This window comes from Eptatretus burgeri, chromosome 12 (genome assembly GCF_056783735.1).
Source record: "Eptatretus burgeri isolate ZD-2024b chromosome 12, Ebu_testis_v1, whole genome shotgun sequence".
Lineage (NCBI taxonomy): Eukaryota > Metazoa > Chordata > Myxini > Myxiniformes > Myxinidae > Eptatretus > Eptatretus burgeri.
In genome coordinates, this window is record NC_140972.1 from 71,558,363 (window position 1) to 71,583,005 (window position 24,643).

General features: G+C 41.8%; 1 protein-coding gene across 1 annotated transcript in view; it reads right to left on the bottom strand.

Annotated features, from left to right (window-relative positions):
- The window catches only part of LOC147015894 (rhotekin-like), a 195,535-nt gene extending 184,706 nt beyond the window's left edge, over window positions 1-10,829 (bottom strand). The window contains exon 1 of the mRNA XM_085848460.1: window positions 10,530-10,829. The gene's annotated coding sequence lies outside the window, so the exon portion shown is untranslated. The remainder of the gene's footprint in view (window positions 1-10,529) is intronic.
- Between the last annotated feature and the right edge of the window lie 13,814 nt (window positions 10,830-24,643).

The window sequence follows — 24,643 nt, forward strand, 5'->3', positions numbered from 1 at the left end:
CACGTGTGGTACTCTTTACTGTATCATAATGCACTACGCTTCTTCTATTTTAACAGACTGCTCTCAATTCGACCTTTCCTTCATACCTTGCTGAAAAAAATCCAACTGTTACAGCGTTTTGTCTCTCCATTCTCTGAATTCGCCTTTATTGCATCCATCAAGAATTGCGTGAAATCGCATCTCTGACCTAAAACTAAAAATAAAAAAACAGTTTGCTATGAATGTTCGCTTTCCATCAACCATTCTTTTTTTCCAACTTCAGTGCCAACTCACCTCTCTCACCCCTCAGTCTCAAAGCAACCATCCCACTCTTCTCCCTACAAGGATCACTCTCACCTCTCTCAAAAACTCCCCCCCTCACCTTTCTCCCTGCATTCACCCCCTCAAAAGTTGCCCCCCCTCCCATCCACAAAGCTGGCTCCTTCCGGTGCCCTTGCACGTCCATCTCTTCACTCCACCTCCTCAAATCCTCAACTGCCTTCTTCCCCCTCTCTTGTCCCCCCTTTCCCCCAGTACCACAGAGCCTTTTCTTCTTCTCATCCGGCCCCCTCCCCGAGCTATTCTGCAATCCTCCACACTCTTTCAACAACCCTCCTTACCCCCCCCTCATCCCTTGTCCTACCCTCCCCCTCCCCTCCCACCTCCTGCACCCAAAGCCTCCTCCCCTCCCTCTTCATTAAAAGTGTGGACCTCAAATATCCAGGGACTTCACTCAAACCTTTGAGATCTTTCCATACAGGTGGCCACTGACAAATCAGACATAATGTGCCTAACAGAAACTTTCCTACCCCAAGACGTGTCTGACTCCCAAGTATCTCTCCCTGGTTACTCCCTCCTCAGGTATGACAGAACTGAGCCTCATCCTGGTGGAGGAGTTGATCTCTTCATCAAAGACTCTATTCCTCACTCTCCATGCACTGCCCTCACTCCCCCACACCCCCAGGAATACCTCTGCCTACGGCTTCCCCTCCACTCCCACCTCATGTTTATATTTGTACTGTACCGTCCACCTAAGAGTGATGACTCCATCTACACCTCACGATCCGAAAACATGGACCAACTTCTATTTTCTCATTCAAACTCTCTCTTCCTCATCTGTGGCGACTTTAATTGTCATCATGCCAGTTGGCTAGGTGTGGGTACCTCTCTCACCTGCCATGGCACCTCAGCAAAAGCTTTCTGCGACTCATTGGGACTGACTCAATCGGTCAACTTTCCGACCCAGATCTCAACCAATGGTACTCCATCTCTTCTGGATCTGATTTTGACAAATTTCCCTGACAATATCTGCTGCTCTTTCTCCGCTCCAATCGATTCCTCTGACCACGTCCTTGTCAAAGTGGACATCTCTCTGGCTATTATCAGAGAACCACCTCACCGACGTCAAATCTGGCATTTCACTCAAGCCGACTGGCAGGGTCTCCAAGCAGCCATCAAACTTACAGACTGTTCTCCTCTCGCTACTTTCTCCAACATAAACTCATCCTGGGAATTCTTTCAAAGAAACTTGCTCTTCCTCATGCACAGATTTATCCCCTCTCATCTTCAGTTGCCCTACCCTTCCTACCGCCCTTGATTCACTGAATCTTTTGGTGAGGCAGTTGTCCTGAAACAACTTGCCTTTGCCTCATGCAAAGCAAACCCAACTGAGGGCAATCTCAGTTCCTTCCATAAAGCTCGGAAGAAGTGTGTATCTGCCCTCAGGAGAGCCAGAAAACAACATCTTTCTAATCTCAAGTCTGAACTCTCAAACCTCTCTCCCTCCTCAAAATCCTGGTGGCGTCTAATCAAATCTGTTTCTGGTGTATGTTCCCCCTCCATCCCCTCCCTTACCTCAAATGGCCGCATTGCTGATACCGCACGTGAAAAAGCTGAATACCTAAACTCAGTGTTTGCAGCTAAATATTGTGTCCAAAACCCATCACTTTCTCCACACACCTTACCCAGTCGCACCCAACTGTCCCTGGACTCTGTGTCCTTTTCTCCAGACAAGGTGGAGAGCTTGCTGTTAAACCTCGACTCAGATTCTGCAACCGGTCCAGACGGCATCAGCCCACGTGTCCTCAAAGCCTGCTCTTCTGCTCTTGCTCACCCTCTCTCTGTTCTATTCAACCTCTCATTTCCTCAAAGTCATCTGCCATCTGCTTGGAAATCAGCAAATATCACTGCCCTGCACAAAAAGGTGCAAAAACTGATCCCTGCAATTACAGACAACTCAGCCTTCTCCCAATCATCAGCAAGGTTATGGAATCCATCATCGCTTCAGACATTAAATCCTTCCTCTTCTCCAATGGCTTGATTTCTGATCATCAATTTGGTTTCAGACCAGGTTACTCTACCCTGGATATGCTGCTTCTGCTCTCCCAACAATGGATGGAGGTCCTCAATGCCGGACATGAAATCCAAGCCGTATCCCTGGACATATCACGTGCTTTGACACAGTCTGGCACCTTGCCCTGCTCACCAAACTCTCTTCCTATTGTATCCAAGGCCATCTCCACTCATGGCTCACAGACTTTCTCTCCTGTCGCAGTCAACGTGTGGCCCTAAATGGAGTTCTTTCATCCCCTCTTCCTGTCCAGGCTGGAGTTCCTCAAGGTAGCGTTCTAGGCCCTGTTATTTTTCTGCTTTTCATCAATGATCTCTCCGACTCTGAAAAATCCTCTATATCTCTTTGCTGACGACTCCGCCCTCTGCCGTACCATCTGTCATCCCTCAGACCGGCAAGCAGCAGCTTCTTCACTCACTGCAAATCCGGATAAAATCACAAACTGGTCCAACACGTGGAACATGTCTTTCAATCCGGACAAATCTCACACTCTCACCAAGTCTCTTCGAAAGGACCGTTTAGAAAATCCTCCCATCCACTTTCTCAACAATCCTCTGGAAGAAGTCCTTTCTTTAAAGCTTCTGGGTGTCACTATCTGCGATGACCTTTCCTGGGAAAGTCACATTTCCAACCTCACCTCCAAACCAGTCACCGACTGGGAATCCTCCGTCGTGCAAAGTCCTTCCTCGGCCCACCTGAGCTCCTGACCACTTGCAAAACTTTTGTCCGCAGCCTGATGGAGTACTGCTCTCCCCTCTGGGCTGGTGCTCCTGCCTACCACCTTTCTCGGCTGCACGCTGTGGAAACCAAGGCATTGCGGATCATTGGCATCTCCCGCAATGAGGCTGAGTCTTTGGGCCTCTCACTCAATCGCCGCAGGTTGGTCGGTGATCTTTCTGTCTTCTACCGTCTCCTCTCCAGCCTCACCCCCCCCCCCCTGCTCTCTCTGCGATTTGTCCCCACCACATTTCCACAGGGCGCTCAAGGTCCGCCATCAACCCCCTTGTGGTAAAACTACCAAAATCATGAATCACTGCTCACCTTCACTCTTACATTCCTCTTTTTCCCACCTTTGGAATAAACTCCCTCACTCTATTCAATCCCATTCTTCCCTCGAGGCCTTCAAAACAGCTGTTCACCACCACCTCTTATCATCCCCCATCCAAATCCTCGATCTTTTCTACCCCCGATAATCCACCCAAGCCCACCTCCTTCAAATTCCCTGCTTTCCTTCCTGAAAGTCCCTGTAATGTCCATCTTCTATTCCCCATGTTCCCTGTCCCATCCCTCTGCCTTCTACAGATCTCCTAATGTCTGTTCCCCACTGTTTTGTCCTTCCCACTCCCTCCCCGATTGTCTCATGCCCCCCCTTGATGTGCGCTGTGTGTTCGCTCTCACACGAGCCTCGGCAAGGTATACAAAAAAAAAGAAAAAAAAAAAAAGAAAGCAAAATCCAATTTAACACGACTTATTACAATATTTTTGAACAAAAACAAAGCATCTTCATCATTTACTCCAACACCATCAAGTTTTCTTTTCCTTGATTTATATACTGCCATCTTTGCCTGAGCAAACAGGAAATTGACTAACACAGCATTGGAATTTGTGTGGGATATCCAATCCATAAATGAACACACAAGTGTTAAAAATCAAACCAAACCTCACAAAACAATTCCGAAGTAAAATAAATAAAGGTGCCAACCGTTGGCATTCAACATAGATGTGAAAAAGGTTTTCAGACTTCTTACAAAAAGGACATTCATCTCCAAGCAGATTTGAAAAACGATGCAACAAGTGATTAGAAGGAAGGATCCAGTGGACTAGTCTCCATTGGAGGTCACCATGTCGTGGTGGTACAGAAGGGTGATAAAAACCTTTCCGGTTCGGAAAATATGGGGGAGAACAAGGTAAGAGGTCTCTCCATCGAACCTTCTGCTTTCTTATTTGCTGTTGTGAAAGAAATTTTATACAGCCCAAATAAAGGTCATTTTGTTTGGGAAGGCCATTGAAGCCTACACTAAAAGGGGGGGGGACAAGGAAGAGGGCTGGCAAGAGAAAAAGCACATACGAGTTCAGGAAAGGTAGAGAGAGAGAAGGTATTCGATGTGTATTTTGTTCATTGCTTTGCTGGTCCTGCTCCCAAACAGGTGCAAGCTGTGTGTATGTCCAAAGCACACTACATAATATGCGTACCACGATTCGAGAGGATCACACACCAACCAGGCTTGCCAATGCATCAGCTCCGATCCAGCCGCCGTTTGGGCTGAGAAGATCTGCGACAGATTTAACGCCGTTGTGGCTAAAGCATTGAATAAAACACCTATCAGCAGGCATATCATGGAAAAAAAAGAGTTGTAGAACAAAGGTTCTTCCAGAAACATCTGCTTCGTGTAAGAATGTGTAGCTCTTGTTGTTGTCAGAGCTTGCCACACATTTATCATGCTCTGATAGAAACCAGAGAGGGGGCATGTGTCGATTTTGGAAAGGTCCATCAGGAAAAGAGAGTGGTCATAGCCTCGCCTCCCAGCCTGTTGCAAAAGGTGACGAGCGACATTGACCCATGGTGGAGAAGGTCTCGTGTATAGCATGCGAAGAGCAACTGAGAGTCGAAAGGCCATTAGCCGGCTCTTTCTGTCGACCAGGCATTGTCCTCCATCGGTCAGTGGTAAACTGAGGACCCCAGGTCGCAGCCAGTGTTTTCCGTCCCAGAAAAAGGATACGAAGCACTTCTGGAGCTGCTGAAGCAACACCGCTGGAGGATCCAGTACGAAGAACTTGTGCTATAAGGTAGAGGCCACCAGTGTGTTGATGACCAAGATCCTTCCACGATATGACAGTTGTGTGATCAGACCTTTCCATTTTTGCAGTTTACCCTCAACAAACTCGAGCAGACCAGCCCAATTCTTTGCTACTGTGGTATTATTACCTAAGAACACTCCAAGGAATTTCACACCATCATTGGCCCATGAGAATGGAGCAGGAAGTCTTGGTGCCAAGTAGCACAACGGACCGAGCTAAAGGCCCGGTCACACCTTGACGTTTTAGCCAGCGATGGCAACGTATTAAAATGTATGTAAAACGCTGGCTGACGTTGAACTTTTGATGTTTTTTTTTAAGATTCGGACGTATTCATAACGAGTTGGTCGTATGTATAACATATTAGTAACGGACACAGAACGTTTCGTTGTGTTATAGATAACTTATACCAACGAATGCTGAACCTGTTGTCGGCCTACACAACCGATGCCCAACGATAGTCTAACTTCGGCATAGCGCGTTGCACGCATCGCCGACGATGTCGTGACGTCGCCTATTAAAAGGCTGATGCACAACGATTCGAATCATAACTGCCGTAGAAATGGAAGTGTCAACATCGCGGTCACACCTTGGCGATCTTGCCAGCGTATGCCGACCTAAGAAAAATGTGTCTAAAACGTTGGGGGCACGTCAAATACGGTATGAGTAAGTTTGGTATACGTGAGTACAACGCTAAAGTATGCTATCATACGTCAATAAATTTTAAACATGTTCAAAATTTTACGATGTACTCGGCGTATGACACACGTTCCGCATGCGATGGGGATAAGTTTTACACACGATATGTGGACGCTTACACACGTCCACAAACGCTACTTATAAGTCGAAACACGTCGCGGTAATGTCTTTTTTACGCGAAACTTATTTCTAACTTATGTTTGACGTGCTTTGAACCAATTCTTTACGTAGTCCCAACACACATCGACGTATGTAGACGTATTCCAATGACGTCTTCCGGTCGACAAAAAAAAAAAATGAACGTGTTTCTAGGTTACAACTGCCATATAAAGACGTGTTCCCAGCGGTTTTGGGAATTGTTATATAAAAATGCTGCTCATAAAAGGGAACCCAACAGTGTTTTCGAGTTCCTTTTTGAGTCGATGTCCATGTCAGCAGTATCAGTATCAGTATCAGTATTATTATCAGTATCAGTAACAGTATCAGTATCAGTAGTAGTTTGTTCATGTTGGCAGTAGTAGGTGAGTGTGAGGGGGAGGGTGTGGGTTATGATGGATCGTCCTTGCGTCCGCGTGTCCACGGGTAGGTTCATAGGCTGCCACTCAACGATTTAAATGGCTGCATCTCCACTATTGTAAGTAGACGCTTGCGCTCAACAATTGGATTTTTTTTTACACTGAACGACTTTTCAACGGTACCACTCAGCCATTTTCATTGTTTACAATGAACGATTTAAATTGCTGTCACTCGCCTTTGTTTTTTGACGATGGCGCTTGGAAATTTTAATCGTTTCTATTGAACGTGCTAAATTGCTCAAACCCCACTATTGAAAGTAGACACTTGCGCTCAACAATTGGATTTTTTTTACACTCAACGACTTTTAAACGGTACCACTCAACTATTTTCATTGTTTACAATGAACGATTTAAATTGCTGTCACTCGCCTTTGTTTTTTGACGCTGAGGTTTTGAAATTTGAAGCGTTTCTTCTGAACGTGTTAAAACGCTCAAACTCGACTATTTTAAATAGACGCTGCCGATGGACAATTGGAATCATAGCCAAGCTAGACATCTAAGTGTGACCATCCTCGTCATGCCGAAGAAAAGTTTGAAGAATGCTGCAAATAAGTGTCCTGGCTGTGGCCGTGGACGCTGACGCAAGGACGATCCATTATACCGACGTCTTTCAGCCTATGAGTAACTTAAAAGTAACGTCTGTCGATGTGTGGCAACGATCACGTAACGTACCAGCAACACGTTAATCATAGGTTAGAAATAAGTTTTGGGTACGCTAAACATCACCTCGGCGTGTCTCAACTTATGATTAACTTACAACTAGCATGTGTTGACGTCTGTCAACGATCGCAGACCGTGCATACAACTTGTGGCCAGCGTAGCGGAACGTGTGAGTCATACGCCGGCATACGTCGTGAAATTTCAAGCATGAAAAAATTTGAGGACAACTGAAAAGTACAACGTTTAAAGCCAGCGTACAACGACGTATGGCAGTGTTTTTCAGCGTGCTCTCAATGTTATCAAAACTTACCCATAACGTATTCAACGTGTGCCAGCGTTTTAGAAAAAAAATTCAAAAATCGGCATACGTTGGCTAAAACGTCAAGGTGTGACCGGGCCTTAAAGGGCGCTCGTTTTGTTCCAATTTACTTTGGCTGAAGAAGCCTTTTCAAATAAGGATAAACAATAACGAACAATATAAATGTCATTGATATCTTGTACGAATACACACACATCATCGGCGTATGCCAGTACCTTGATGGGCCATTCAAACTGGGACAAACTAAACCCTGTTAGTCTACAGCGCAAATAAACCAGTAGGGGTTCGATGGAGAGAGCATATAGCAACCCAGAAAGAGGGCAACCTTGTCTAATTCCCCTGTTAACAGACAAAGGTGCAACAAGTTCATTGTTTATCTTAAGCACACTATAAATATTATTATATAGTATTTTAATATAAGAGATGAAGGTCGAACCAAGTCCAAACCGCTCAAGTACTTCGAAAGGGTACCGATGGTCAACACGGTCAAAGGCTTTCTCCTGATCAAGGAGAAGAAGTCCTAAATCTTTAGGATTTTCCTTGCACAGTTCAATGATGTCTCTCACAAGGGAGATGTTGTCATAGATTGAACGTTTTGGGACACAGTAACATTGGTCTTCCTTCAACAACGAGGATAAATGAGGAGTAAGTCACGATGCCAGGGCTTTTGAAAATATATTATAGTCCGTACATAACAGGGAGATAGGACGCCAAATTCAATACACAACATGTCTCCCTTTTTTGGGATGAGGGAAAGAAGAGCTCGTCGGCAACTCTGAGGTAGCTCTCCAAGCTGGCAGCTTGCGTTCAAAGTGTTAATGAGTCCTGGACCCAATAAGTGCCAAAACTTCTTGTAAAATTCAGTTGTAAGTCCATCCAAACCAGGTGTTTTCCCAATGGCAAGGCCGTGCAGGGCAGTGCCAAGTTCATCCAAGGTGATGGGTCTTTCCAGTTGGGAACGCCCATCTTCACACAACACTGGCAGGCCTATGGAGATAGAGGTGACACTGACAGGATTTATTTGTTCCATTGAATATATTTTCGAAAAGTATTCCTTCACGAAAAGTTTGATTTTTGATTGTGTAAAGGTAATGGATGAATCTGCTAATCGCAGCTGAGAAAGCTGTTCACTGGGAAGACGTTTCTGTAAGGAAAAGAAGTACTTGGTTGGTACGTCTGCCTCATTCAGGTGTCGCACCCTCATCCGAACTAAGGCACCACGTGCATTCCTCTCGGTTATTTCCTTTAATAAGGACTGTTTCTCAGTTAAGGGTTTTTGTATGTTACTATTATTTTGTCCGATGACTCGGAGTTGTAAAATCTCTAACTGTAATATTTTCTTTCCTTCATCGTCAGTCCTTGTTGAGAAAAACTGATACTGTTGACAGAACCCTTTAATTTTGGTTTCTTTTACTAAATCCCACCATATCAGCGGGTTAACGGAACAGCTTAGCTTCTGTTCTCGGAGAGCCGTCCAGAAGGATTAAAAGGCCTGAATGAAGTTGAGGTTTTCCAGTAAACTGTTATTGAATTTCCAGTGAGAGCTCCCTGGACATGGTTTAGAGAGTTGAATAAAGACTCGAGCTGGGGAATAGTCAGAGAAACCAGAAGGTACGATATTGGATTTATAAGCTCCATGTAATAAATGAGAATTTACATAGATGCGATCAAGCCTCGCAAGTGAGGTGTGGTTGTTTAAACAACGACACCATGTATAAGACCGATCAGAAGGGTGCTGCACGCGCCAAATATCACAGAGATTATATTTCGCAATGATGTTTGCAAAAAGTTTTGCGGTACATGGTTCGGGTTCTGGCCCGTTCCGGTCAAATGAAGCATTAACAGTACAGTTAAAATAGCCACCAATAATTAGATAAGTCTGCAAATCCAGTGTTTGCAGGAATTTTCTCAGTTCGGCAAAAAAGGAGATCCGCTCATCATTTTTGCTTGGAGCGTACACATTGAGAATTGTGAACTTGACCTGATTGATAGAGAAGGTCACAGAGGCAAGGTGTCCATCAATAATACTCATAAATTTAAGGCAGGACGGATGGAAATGTTTCCCTAAGACAAACATGATGCCTGCCTTTGACGAGGAGTTGTTACTAAAGAAACATTCCTTGTCCATAAATAGTTGCCACAGCCTGAAGAGATTGAATGGCATGGGTCTCTTGTAACAAAGCTATGTCAAGACCGTTGACATCTACCAACTGTTTCATTTGGATTTTATGGAGCAGATTCCCACCACCATTAACATTTATCATTCCAATCTTGAAACTGGCCATGAGGAAAATAATAGCTTCGAAGAATAAGATCAGAAGTGGGATAATTGATTAGAATCCCTTTTCGTCTTGGCGATCAATTTTTTTTAGCGGTGACAGTGTGTCTGGTGGAAACCGAATAAGTCATCCTTACGTACGATAGCCTGAGAACACTCAAGGAAGGACGGTAGGTCTGGAAAGTATTCCGTCAGGTTTATATTGCATTTCCTGTATGTATTTTGTAAGAAGAGTCTTATTTGTTCGGGGGGGGGGGTGGTAGGACCTTGACTGGTGAGCTTCTCCACAGTTTCCACCTAACTGTTCCTGTTTGGTTCCTCCAGGTCACATTCATCAGAGTCGGTTTTAGTTTCCGAGTCACACAACCTTGTACAGTCCTGAATATCGATACTGTCGTCAGTATTGATACCGGGATCTGTACTGGTTATGACGACTATGTGCTCTTCCATTGTGGGAACATCTCCTGGTGAAGTAACGGAAATAATCGGGGGAGTTGATGAAACGGAAACACCATCAGGGGATGTCGCCATATCGCTTCCCTCGACCGTAACGGTGTTATCGACCTCCAACGGTGTGGAGGTGAATAATACTTTGGGGGTCTCTCATAAAACATCCATTTTAACATTTCCTGTTTCCAGCTTCACCACGTGATGGACTGGGAGCAGTAACAGGGTGAACATTTGTTTCACTATTTCCTGCTGACAAGGATTCATGCTTAACATTTACCAAGGTGACAGCAGGTTCATCACTATTGCTCTGTGTATCACCGTCAATGGACTTTCCAATAGGAGAGTTTTTAACGAGTGAAACAGTTTTCGTTACTGCGATAACAGGTAAAGCGGTCTCTGTAAGGGAGAAGTCGATGTCCTTACCGGCAAGTAGGGTAAACTTGTTGGCCGTAGGTACCGGGTCCATTCTGGCTCCAATCCGGGTCCATTCCGGGTCGACACCGGGTCCATTCCGGGTCGATACCGGGTCCATTCCGGGTAAGCTTTGTAGAGTGGTGTCAGTCACGACTGTGGAAACATTACCAACAGATTCCTCGTTTGTAAATGCTGCCTTCTTCTGGGTTAAACGACCATCAGGTAGTCTTTCTCTTCCTTGATGGAACGACGGTGAAACCATCACAAACATTCGTTTTGCTGTTTAGACTATTGGGCTGGGAGGACTGGGCCTTATTACCGCACACGGGATTCGCTTCCTTCACAGTCGAAGAAGAAGAAGAAGAAGAAGAAGAAGAAGAAGAAGAAGAAGAAGAAGAAGAAGAAGAAGAAGAAGAAGAAGAATGAGAAGAAGAAGAAGACTATCCTTTTGACGAGGTTTGTTTCATCGTTTCACGAAGTCGCTTTTGGGTAAGATCGTTTCAAGTGTCCGAAATTACCACATTCAAAACATTTCAAGGTGTCGGTGGTTACGTAAACTTGGTAATCATGATTATCAATTTTGAGTTTTAAAACAATGTTGAAGGTTCTTTCAGCGTTAGAGGGAGGAAGCACCACATAAGCTTGTCTCCGAAAACACATCACATGCTTCGTCCGATCGTCCTGGCTCTGTAAAGGTAACATCGTGATCTGAGAAACCACAGGACCATAACGAGATAGTTCGGAGATCAGCGTCTGATTCTTCAGGAAAGGAGCATTCGAGATAATGACCTTCACGGCCGGAGTATCCAGAGGGGAGACGAGCACGAAATGTCCGTCATCTGTTGATAGTTCGGTCGATACGATTTCGTGAACCAGTTCTGTCTCAGACACGAAGATTACCACACGTTTGTTCATTCGTGAGGGGCACAAACTTTGTCAGTACCGACTGTGTTTCCTGGAGCGATAACGAGATCCTCGACGCTGACGTCGTCGGGCGGGACGCAGACGACGCCATGTTTTCGTGTTAATGCTTCAAATGCCGAATAACGGGAATACGAAGTCATATTTAGGAAGGGGGAGGAGGGGTGATTGGTCTCGTGCAGTAATTAAATATGAGCTGAGACAGGTTTCCAAAGGAAATATACACAGCTACAGTGAGGAAAAAAAAACGATCAGTTGAAGGGCCGGGATGGGCAGCCAACTAAAAGCTATCCACACAGAAGCTGCTAGCTCTTTCTCTCTCTCTCTATCTCTGGGAAAAGTATGCGAGGAGAAAACAGGGGGATGGGGAGGGAAGAGGAAGGGAAGAGATGAATCAAAGGGCAAACCACGAAATAACAAGGACAGATGGGCGGGGTAGGGTGGGGTGACAATGGCACGAGTGAAGGCCGAAGCACGAGGTCTAACAAAGAGGGCAGTGCGGGGGTACAAATAATGATGCACAGAAGGAAACAAAGGAAAGGAGGTGAAAAAACAAGGCGAAAGGGGATTGAAAGGCGAAAATCAGGGCAGATCACAGCTCACCAAGACCACACAGCCGCTATGACACTCCATTCGACTCACCAACAGCCACCAGGGGGTGAGAGAAAGAGAAAGAGAGAGATAGACATTTGACATTTTGTTCCTCTTTATTTCCAGGAATCATTGTGCACAAGGAAATCATAAACCAAAGGCAAACATTGTACAAAGTTAAAATGATGGAAGAGTTCGTACATAAACAAGGCAAAATCATAAATTAACTTTAAGGACACCATCGACAAGTTCACATAATGATTCCTTCACACACCACTTCTGTGAAAACAATGTAAAATCACTGAGTTGAAATTCAAAGTGCAAACATGATGTAACAAAGGCTTTAAAAAAGATGAACTACATCGTCATCAGGATTGTCAGTATTTTGCATTCTATACTTCCTTGACAGGTATATAGCGAGTTTAGCCTCGGAAGACAAATAATTTGCTAAAAGACACTCATTTTTGCATCGGAAAGAGATACTAAAACCGAAGATAAAAACACAACGTGTGAAAACAAGGCCTAGCCCTCAGAGTACATGTGCTAAGATCATAAAGAGGGGGGGGGCAGCCTTGGGCACTCAATAAAAATGTGGAAAATATTTTCAATAACACCAAGGAAAGGACACAATTCCATGTTACTAGAACATATACGATGAGACAAAACATTTGAGGGTAAAATGTAGTGAGTCAGCCGCCACTGCAAGTCTCCAGAATGCTTGGCAATTCGCGCCTTATACATAACAAGCCATTGGATTGCAGTGGATGGAATAACACGGAGCATCCTCTTCCTGTGCGCTTGTGGTTCTGCAGGTCTCTCATTTTAACTTAGGCTGCTTGAAAAAGCGTAGAATTACAGAGAAAAGTCTCCCTATAACTCGAATGGACCGAATTCCAGTGGCCACAGCGACCTCGGCAGCTGGCTTCCATTTATAAGGAAAAGGAGTTCTAAAATGTTTAACCTTGGTGTATCCAGCATTAATAAAATTTTGCATAAAATTGCGATCACCACAAACCCCTTTCAAAAGAGGGTTTAGAAAAATGTGCTCGTTTAAAAACATTTTGAGAGAGTAGCTACTGTCATCACGGCGGACGGTGACTGCCTGCCATGCCTCCAGCATACTTCTTTAGAACAGGGGTACTGATGTGATGTCAACTTTCTTGGTGTCCATGACAAAGAGTTCCTGATCATAGCCAAGTTTCCCTACCTGCTGAAGCAGGCAGTGAGCGAAGGCTTTCCAAGAAGCATCCATGTGTAACAGCGTGCGCAATGAAAGGAGGCGAAAAGCCATCACTTTGCTGGTAATGGCAACCAGCCCCTGTCCTCCTTCGGTAATAGGCAGGTTTAGCACACCGGGCCGGAGCCAGTGCTTCCCCCCCCCCCCAAAAGAAGTTAATAAAAATGGATTGTAGTATTTAAAGAATGAAATCTGGGGGTTGTAGTGCCGTAAAAATATGCCAAAGTATTGACGCCACAAGGTTATTAATAACAATGGTTCGCCTCTGATATGAGAATTGACTCAGTAGTTCCTTCCATTTTAGTAACCGCCTCAGTTTTATTTATTAAAAATTCCCAGTTTTTTAAAACGAAATTGTGAGTGCCAAGGAAGGCACTGAGATAAAAAAAAAAAATCCATCCCATGCCCATTCAAGTTGTTCAGGCAGGGTCGGAGGAGTGGTGCCATTTTGCGGACCAAGATAGAGAGCTTTGCTCTTTTTCCAGTTTACTTTGGTGGAGCTTGCCAAACTGAATTCATGGACACAGTGGGCCAAGACAGAGGCATCCTCATCTGAATGGATAACCGCACAAAGATCGTCTACATAGGCAATAAATGTAAGTGGGTTCGCCATTGGTTGGGGAAGAAAACCATGAAGATGTTCCCGCAACCGAATGAGCAAAGGCTCAATTACTAAGGAATATAGAAGGCCGGACAAAGGGCAGCCTTGACGAATGCCTCTATTCGGTGGGAAAGGCTGACATAAAACATTATTAACTTTGAATAAACTAAAAATGTTGTTATACAGGAGCTGTATGTAAGAGATAAAAGTTGCCCCAAAACCAAACCCTCGTAAAACAGAAAAAAGATAGAGGTGATCAACAGTGTCAAAGGCTTTTTCCTGGTCTAGAAAAACCAAACCAACATTTTTTTTTCCTCAAGAGTGCAGATATCAATCATGTCTCGCACAATAAAAAATACTGTCATGTATTGTTCTTTTTGGAACACAATAGGATTGATCAGGGTGTATAATTTCCCCAATCACGGGTCTGAGCCGGTTGGTAAGAGCCTTTGAGAAAATTTTATAATCCGTGCAAAGCAATGATATAGGACGCCAGTTTCACTGTTGCTGAAGGTCACCTTTTTTTGGGACAAGGGCGAGTACAGTGCTGGAGCAGCTTAATGGCAACAGATTCAATCGTAGACTGTCAATCAGAGCTTCATGTAATTCTGGTCCCAGAAGGTCCCAAAAGGTTTTATAAAGTTCTACGATCATTCCATCTAGTCCAGAGGCTTTGCCCGTTGGTAGAGTATGTAGGGCAGCCTGAAGTTCCTCCAAATTATTTCCTTGTCTAGTTGTAGACGTACGGATTCTGATAAGGTGGGTAGGGAAGAAGTATTCCACAATCCACATACAGAATTCCACAATCTCATCATTGGTGCTCTTGACTTGGTAGAGTTCAGAGAAGTAATCCTTGAGTGAAACTCTGATGTCTTTTTGGCAGTGTGTTATTCTTCCTTCCTTCGTCTTTAGTGAGGCTATCTGCTGACTTGTTTTTTTTCCGAACTTCCAGTCCGAAGAAGAACTTGGAGTAAGTATCCAAGTGATACAGGTTTTCCATTTGGAGACGGATCAGAGCTCCCCTGGCCTGCTTTGCACGCAGCCCAGCAAGAAGGGCTTTTTTCTTTGTCAGCAAAAAGTTGGTCCTTTCAGTATTTGAGGCTGAGAGATTGGATTGCAAAGATAGTATCTCTCTGGTAACCAGAGATTGAAGGGCAGAGTCATGTCGAGTTTGATAAGCTCCATATTGCTGGCAGAAGGATCTTATTTGTGCTTTGGCATTGTCCCACCATTGCACAAGACAGGGAAAGGAGGGTTTACGTTGGAGTAAGGTTCTCCAAAAAACACCAAAGGCATCAAGGAACAAATGATCCTCGAGGAGGCTTACATTAAAAGTCCAGTAGGCAGCACCTCGGTTACCAATTGGTAGGTGAATGCGGAGTATGACCATAATATGATGGTCTGAGAAACCACTGGCGACGATACCAGTATGGGTCACAATATTAAAAAAAATCATTATTAATATAAAATGGTCGAACCTTGCGAGGGACAGACAGCCATCAAAACAACGACACCACGTGTATTGTCGTGTTGACGGATTACAAGTCCTCCAAATATCAATAAGGGAGAAGGTTGTCAAAGTCCAAGCCAGGGGCATAATGCTCGCTGGGTGAGGCTCTTTCCAATTGCGATCAATGGTAGAATCCATCGTGCAGTTAAAATCCCCTCCTAAACAAACAAATCCATTAAAATCTAAGTATGTGAGGGATGTTTCTAACTGTGTAAAAAAACAAGTTCGATCCATACTGTCACTCGGTGCATAGACATTGAGTATTGTGTGTTTAAAACCATGAAGAGTAAAGGTGAGTGAGATTAAATATCCTTTAATAATTTCATTAAAATCAGCAATGAGATTACAGAGAGGGATGTACAAAGATGGCTACCCCAGCTCTGGGACACTCTAAGCCGCTGAAGAACCATCTTCCTTTCATCATTCTCTCCCATTCGCTCATACAGGAGGAGCTACATCTGGTTTCTTGTAAGAGTAAAAATTCAAAGTGGTTCTTCAATACAAGCTCCTTAACTTCGGCTTTCTGTAAATTTGAACGTCCTCCTTTAATGTTTAAAGTAGCGATCGAGAAAGCCAGTGTGGAATTTTGAAAAAGACATCAGTCAATTGGCCGGCTTATGGACACAGTAGTTTCCTTGCTTTCAAAACCCACTTCCTCAGACGAAACATTTGTGGCTCAGTCATGCCAAACTGCTCAAACGGAAGGAGCAGCCACTTTGCAGAGGTAATAAAACTGTGCATGTCTGGAAAGTAATCTTGAATTTGAACATGTCTCTCACAGAAGGTGTGCTGTAAAAGTTTTATGATCTCCTGGGGGGGTTGGGGGGGGGGTGGGCACAGTCGGAACACCCTCTGGTTCCTGAAATAAGCCAAGATCGTTCCAGACCAGTACTATCGCCAGAGGCAAACCGCGAGGCCCTGTCAGAATCATAGTCTGATTGGTGATGCATACTTGAACCATGGACCACAGGTGGAGCAGGCATTTCCATTTCTGCTGGGAGGGAGAAAGCTGTTACTGAAGCAGAACACGCATGCTCCTCATACGTAACGTCCGGAGTTGTCTGGAACACAGATGTCTCAGCCACTATGCTTTTGGTAAAGAGAGGGACCAGGATAGGTTCATTTTCAATGTCGATGACATCAGCAACCTCTGAGGTGGTTACAACTACTTATTGTGGCACAACACCACCCTCTTTTTCGTGCTCGTGCTCATCCCATACATAATCAGGAGCACTGTCAACATCCACCGGAGCTAGAACTGCAAATTTGTTTTCTGTTTCCAAAGCAGTGAGCGAGCTGGCTGTATCTACCTGAGAGCCGTGTCGTTTGCTCGATGGCGCAAGCTTTTTAGAAACGCTCATAATTACATCATGACCGTTGATCTTAGAACGCTTGTTTCTTCGGGAGTGAACGGTGACAAAACCCTCGTCGTCTACTTGAGATTCTTTAACTTCTGCATTTGTTTTCCAGGGCTGATTAATGGAGGTGTCTGTACGTTCCACCACTCTAGACGTACCACTAGTGCTTGGCTTGGGTTCTGCAGCTCCAGGTGCATCATTAGTGCTTGTTCTGGGCTCCTGGAATTGAGTCCTCATTAGGTTCCACACGTTGAGACTCACCACGAGGTACGTTTGGTTTCGGACACGCATTCTTTAAATGTCCATGCTCGCCACAAATGAAGCATGTCATCACTTCAGTGGCAATATAAACTCAGGAGCTACGATCTTTATATTTAAGAGTTACAGCAGTACTAAGTGACCGTGCACCATTCTTCAAAACAATATAACAGTGGCGTCGGAACGACATAATGTGTCGAACCGAAACGCCAGAACGCAAACGTAATGGGATCATGGAAATCCGTGATACAACCGTCCCAAAATAACCTAAAGCAGAGATAATCTCCTCGCTTTTAAAGAAAGGTGGAATATTTGATATAATAATTTTAACAGCAGGTGTGTCCAAAGGACTTACAGAAACAAAAAGATCCGGCGGGAGAGGCAAGCCGGTTTCGACCATCTGAGCAACGTATCGCTCTTCAGACAAAAATAGCACAACACGTTGATTCATCCTTGATGCTGCGAGAATGTTTTCGAGCCCAATGAGCTCTCCGAAACCCATTACGACATCATCAACACTGACTCCGTCCGGTGGACAAACTATGACCCCGTTCTTTGGAGTGAGTTTCTCATACACACTGTGATGCAATCGTACATTAGCCATAATGTGAAACAATACAAAGTAGATTGAAGGATCAAGAAACCAAAAGAAAACCTGCCACAAGCAAAACTAGCAAGTGGAGGGAAACAAAAGATTAATATGAACGAAGTATTTAGCGAAGAAAAAGGCGAAACATTGAAACACAGCAAGTAGTGAAGCAGGCCCAAAAAACAGGAAATCCTGAACAGGCCTGTAAAACACTTACTATGCACGCTCTCTTTCTCTCTCCTGTCTCAACAAAGAAAGGAAACACAGGGGAAAACTTCACACACACAAACAAGGATACAAGGGGAGTGAAAAGGGGATAGGAAAAACACCAACAGGTCACAGTACTCACAGCTTCACTCACAGAGCCGCAGTGATGCCACACCACACACAACTCACCAACAACCAGCAAAGGGGGGTGGAGGGGGGGGGAGAGAGAGAGAGAGATATAAAGAGAGAGAGAGAGAGAGAGAGAGAGAGAGAGAGAGAGAGAGAGAGAGAGAGAGAGAGAGAGAGAGAGAGAGAGAGAGAGAGAGAGAGAGAGAGAGAGAGAGAGAGAGAGAGAGAGAGAGAGATATAGGTATCGAGATATAGAGACATAGAGACATAGAGACAGATAGAGATAGAGACAGATAGAGATATATAGATATAGATGTAGGTATAGACAGATAGAGATATAGAGACAGATAGAGATATAAAGACAGATGGAGAAATAGAGACAGATAGAGATATAGAGACAGATAGAGATATAGAGGCAGATAGAGATATCGAGACAGAAGTAGGGTGAATATACTGATTCTCGCTCACTTTCCCCATGTAAAGTGAATGGGGATTCTCAGCGATTCATATTTTTTTCCCGAAAATAATTATACACCTTTTTATCCCAACCTGTTGAATTATCTGCTGTTGAAATATCTAAAACATGAAAGTGAATGGAGATTTTAATAGCCTCCCCTTTTAGCCTTGGAGCACTTTTTTTCAAATAACCAATGCATATTGTTTAGCTCACTCATTGAACCTATAAAGATTTGTTCATTTTCAAATTCCTTCAATCGTTTAATTTTCTTTGCACAATAATCCCCATCTAAAATATTTAAAAATAAAACATTTGAATCTTTATATTTTTCAAGATACCCCTTTTGTGTCATTATGAAATGATATACTTCTCTCATTGATCTCATCTGACCACCTCCTGAGCCTCAGATTATTTTTTGCACTTATGCAAAAAATACTTTTTCTATGCCACACCCACTTTTTATAAGTCACGCCCACTTTTTTAACCATGTCAACTTCTCCTAAGCCCCGCCCACTTTTACTAAGCCCAACCCTCTTTTGTGAGGACCACCTACTCTTACATCATTTCCTGTTAATCGATTTTCCAAAGAATTCTCCATTTTGAAAAAGGAAACCTTATTCGATTTTCCAAAGAATTCACTAGTAAATTCTAGAATGTTATGTTTTAGAAATTTCAACAGCAGAGAATTCTCCATTTTGAAAAAGGAAACCACACCCACCAGTCTTTCTCAATAAAGGCCTGAAACCCAGACTGATTTTAAACATATTTTTACTTTTACTGAGAATGGACTGGTGTGCTGAGATTGAGTGGGATGACTTTGGAGGTCTACCACTTGTATGGAACTAAACCTTCAAGTTGATGAACTGGATTCAAACCTCTTATCTATTGAGGTAAAATTTTATTTTCCTATTTACAGAGTTTGGTTTAAGCATATAAATAATGATTTAATCATTAAATCACTTCATTAATACATTATTATTTTCTCTCACAGGAAATTGTATCTGAAATACAAAATGAAAACACTGCTTTTGCCACAACTTGGGATGAAATTGTTGGTTTGGTTGAAGACCTTGTGAGCGACCAAGACCCACAGAATGAGCTCGACCTTGATGGCCCAACCAAAGAGTTATACCTTGGAGACCAGCAAAATCCTGAAAAAGAGTTTTACAAGAATAGTACTCATTGCGAGTTATCAAGACAATACCCACTGAACAAGTTATACCTTGATGAGCCAGAATACAAGTTTTACCTTGGAGACTCACAAATTTTTTAAAAATCAGTAAACGAGTTCTGCCTTGATGGTTTAAATAACTACCTTGGAGACTCAGGAAAAGGGTTCTGCCAAGATGGTTCTAAATATGGAGCCTACCTTGGATACTCACAAATTTTGAAAAATCAGTAAATGAGTTATCCTTGGTGGTTTTACATATGAAACCTACCTCGGAGACCTCACAAATTTTGAAAAAATCAGTAAATGAGTTCTGCCTTGATGGTTTAAATAACTACCTTGGAGACTCAGGAAAGGGTTCTGCCAAGATGGTTCTAAATATGGAGCCTACCTTGGAGACTCACAAATTTGGAAAAAATCAGGAAATGAGTTATTCCTTGGAGACTTTGTAAGTTGGTTTTATTTTGGAGACTTGAAATGGGGTTATATGGGTTATGGGGTTAAATGGGCTTGATGGGGTTAAATGGGTTAAATGGAATGGTTAAATGGATGGAAATGGGGTTAAATGGGCTTGATAACTCACAATGTGATACATATCTTGGAAACTCAACAGCAATGTGGTTATACCTTGGAGACTTGGAAAGTTGGGTTTATTTTGGAGACTTGAAATGTGGTTTCTACCAAGAAGACTGTTGGGGATCCCAACCTATCGATGTCGTTCTTTCTTGGATGGTGCTTGATGAAAGCAATATCAAGAAAGTTCTGGGAAGAAAGTGCAGGAAAGTTCTTACTCCCCCTTTCTGCTTCATCACACCTGAAATCCTTAAAAGACAGAATTGGAAGAAGAGAAAAAAAACATAAAAAAATATATTGTTAGTTCTGTGAAGAAGATGCAGGAAGGTTCTTACTCCCCCTTTCTACTTCATCAAACCTGAAAGCCTGAAAAGGCAGAATTGGAAGAAGAAGAAAATATATATATATATATATATATATATATATATATATATATATATATATATATATATATATATATATATATATATATATATATATATATTGTTGAAATCCATATTTAAAAAAGATATTGTGTTGGACGAGGGTTGGGTTGGGGTTGAGATTTTGAATGTGAGGGTTAGGGCGGGTTTGCGTTGGGGTTGAGATTTTGGATGTGAGGGTTAGGTTGGGTTTGCGTTGGGGTTGTAATTTTGAATGTGAGGGTTGGGGTGGGTAAGGGTGGGTTAGCGTTGATTATGCTCCCTGTTATATTATTACACACACACACACACACACACACACACACACACACACACACACACACACACACACACACACACACACACACACACACACACACACACACCAACAAACAAAAGTTAAGCCTTGACTATGTAGTTGAGGATTCTGTGTTTGGGGTTCACAGATCGAAGAACGTCCCCCATTGCACACACACCAACAAACAAAAGTTAAGCCTTGACTATGTAGTTGAGGATTCTGTGTTTGGGGTTCACAGATCGAAGAACGTCCCCCATTGCACACACCAACAAACAAAAGTTAAGCCTTGACGATTCAGTTGAGGATTCTGTGTTTGGGGTTCACAGATCTAAGAATGTCCCCCATTGCACACACACCAACAAACAAAAGTTAAGCCTTGACTATTCAGTTGAGGATTCTGTGTTTGGGGTTAACAGATCTAAGAATGTCCCCCATTGCACACACACCAACAAACAAAAGTTGAGCCTTGACTGACTATTCAGTTGAGGATTCTGTGTTTGGGGTTCACAGATCTAAGAACGTCCCCCTTGACACAGATTATATAAAAAAAAATTAATTGAACCCTGTTATACACCTCGGACTTGGTCCTTGATTGTCCATAAAGGTGTATAGTAGAGGGGAGTGAAGCGCCAACCTATTGCTCCCATGAGTATTATTTGCTTTGTTTTGTCTTTTGTAATTACGGTGAATAAAATGAACCTAAAATCTCTTCCCCTTCTAAATCATATACCTTATAAGTCCAAGGAACTGTATCTATTACATCAACAATTTAAAAAAGTTCATTTGTCCATCGCTTTGTATAACCTTTTTCAAAATGAGATTTCCACCGATATATTCTTACGATATCACCAACTTTGAACTTAGGTTTTCTGACATTATTCTCTTTTTCATATTCTAATTTTGTAAATGTTTCTGATGGTTTCATATTCGTTGATGTGTGAACCGTGTCATTATACTTATCCACAATATCCTGAATAAAAGATGACCATTGTTGTGAACCGAGTTGTGTGAATTTTTTATATAGTTTCTCTTTTAAAGTGCGATTGAAGCATTCAATAACAACTGCCTTTCCTTCATTAAAGGAACTGTATAATATAATGTTGTTATTTTTCAGAAAATTCATAAACGTTTTGTTGTAGAACTCTGTGCCCTCATCGGTCCACAATTTTTTGGGTTTTCGCTTACTTTTATTAAATATCTGTTGGAAGGCCAACATAAGAGTATTACCTGTTTTGTTTTTCAAAAGTACAACCCACGTATATCTATCTACTCCTCAAATCAAGGCATACTTGTCTATCATATCAAGGCATATCTATCTACTCCTCAAATCAAGGTTAAGGCATACTTGTACCCCTTATCATTATTGAGTTCAATCAAATCAGCGGACCAGATATAATCAACCTTCCTTCTCTGAAACTTTGTGATTATTGGTTTATGTAATTCTTTAGCTAATTGCTCTTCAATCTTCATGACATCATTAGAGCCTATGAGTTTTTTGAATTCCCAAGCCCAAGTTTCAATTTAGCACTGATCATCTTCTTCACGGTAAACATATCAACTTTTTCTCTCAAGGTTGGATTTTGTATCAGAGACAAATTAGACAACATTTCTCGATCGGCTTCATGCTTTTCTTCCAAAGTTGTGGTATGTCCATAATCAATATCATGTCTCATGCACACTTCATCTCCCCTATTGATGGGTTTACTCCATGGTTTAGGATTGTCTGCGTCATCTAATCTTTTATCCAAGTTTGTGCCCGGACCACAGAAAGAATACCCTGGTAAAGGTAATTCCCCTGGTATTCCAGTCGTTGTAAATTTACTTCCTGATAAAAAATTTTGTATATCTCCTCTGAGTTTGTGTTTGGAGATAAATTGATTTTTTTTTTGAACCACACACCGAACATATACCTTTTGGTACAACCCTGTTATTTTTACTTTTAAAATATGAGATATTTTTAGTATTAGTTTTCTTTTTCCATTTGAGACAATAACTCATTTATTTATGAGAAAAATTCTGACAGAGTGCAAAAACCTTTTTAGTTTCCAACATGCACATTTGAATCTTCATTTTGAAAACATAAAGAATCCTTAGAAATGCCTTCACTCTCTCCTCCATTTATTTAAGAAAAAAATTAAAAACTTTAATTAAAGTCAATATCTTTCCCTTGAAAACGATGTCAATAGTCTTGTCGAAAATATTGCTAATAGACTTGTCAATTCTCTGTTTTCCTCCTCGGTACGTTGAGATTTATTTATTTTCTGTAATACCCCCAATCTTTTTTATCTCGCTGGCTTTCATATTTTCATATTTCCTCCCTCTCCTCCTTCTCTCTTTCCTCCTTCTCTCTCTTTCCTCCTTCTCTCTCTTCTCTCTCTTCTCTCTCTTCTCCTTTTCCTCCTCTTCTCTCTCTTCTTCAACTCCTTCCTCGTCCCTTACTATCCTCAAATCACTTACACCCCATAGAATATCATACATATATTCATCAAGATTTCTTGTTATTCCTGTATCCAAAATATTTTTTTTTACAGCAGGAAACCAAAAAATTTTTTTTGAATTTCTAAAAGAGCCTTAAGTTTTCTTAACTTTATAATTTTTTCATTATTTAACATTTTAATTAAATCCAAAGTTGGTGGTTTATCAACATCAGCATCATGCCAATCTTTTATTGAAAACTCCTCATTCTTATGTTGTAGAACATATTTATTAAAATACCGAATACCCTTTTCTTGAAGGTATGCTTGGACACAGAAATGATAATTTTCTTGAAGCCTTCTTGCTGTCATTTATGTATTAGAAATATATGACAGAATAATATTATGACATGAAACACCTCCCCATCTTCCCATACTTAAATCATTTTGTATTTCCTGAGTTATTATATATAATCCCATTTTTTCTGTTTTCATGATATATACTAGGGCAAAACCATTATTATATTTACCCTTATTAAATTCTTTTATTCGTTGTTTACGAATCGTGCTTCCACAAAACTCATTCTCTATACCAAGTGGATAATATTCTTCCTTACGAGACTGATTTAATTGTTCCAGGTCTTCTAGGTCAATTTTAAATGACCAATTATACCCTAAATCATTCATATCATACCCCCATTGTTCAATTCCCATACAAACGATACGCCCTTCTTTATAAAAATTTATTTTAATTGGAACTGTGAATTCTGTATGACCTGGAGATAAAATCAACACTTCTGTATCTTTGGAATACATGGCTGTTTTATTTAAGGATATATATTGTGATAAATCACTTAATCTCACCAAGTCATTCGCATCATGCGGGCTTGGATAATTTTTTTAATTTATGAGCATTTTTCATATTAATATTTTTTGTTAAACTATATTTCTGTCGTTCAGCCTGTGCCTTTGTGTAATAATTTGATAAATCAATATCCAGTTCTTGGGATACACCAAAGATAGAACCATCTTTACCAACATTAGTCATTTATATTACATTAAAAATAATGTCATGAAAAAGTTTATTTTTGTTGAATTGAAATAACACATATAGACATAATTGACCACAACACTTGGAATTTAATTCTTGAACTTGAAATGTTTGATAAACATCATTCTGTAAGAATTTTATGACTTCAACAGGTGGTGGAAGACCAAATCTATCAAAATAATATTTGTCTTGACTATTAAAAATACAAACCCAATGAGAACCGTTCCCATTATTGTCTTCTAATTTCATAATAATATTCTTTATATGTTTCGGCACGTTTGTTAATTCATCTCTCATACAAATAACCACATTATGAATTTTTAATTTCTTACAATATTTGACAAGTTGTAAATTTCATGT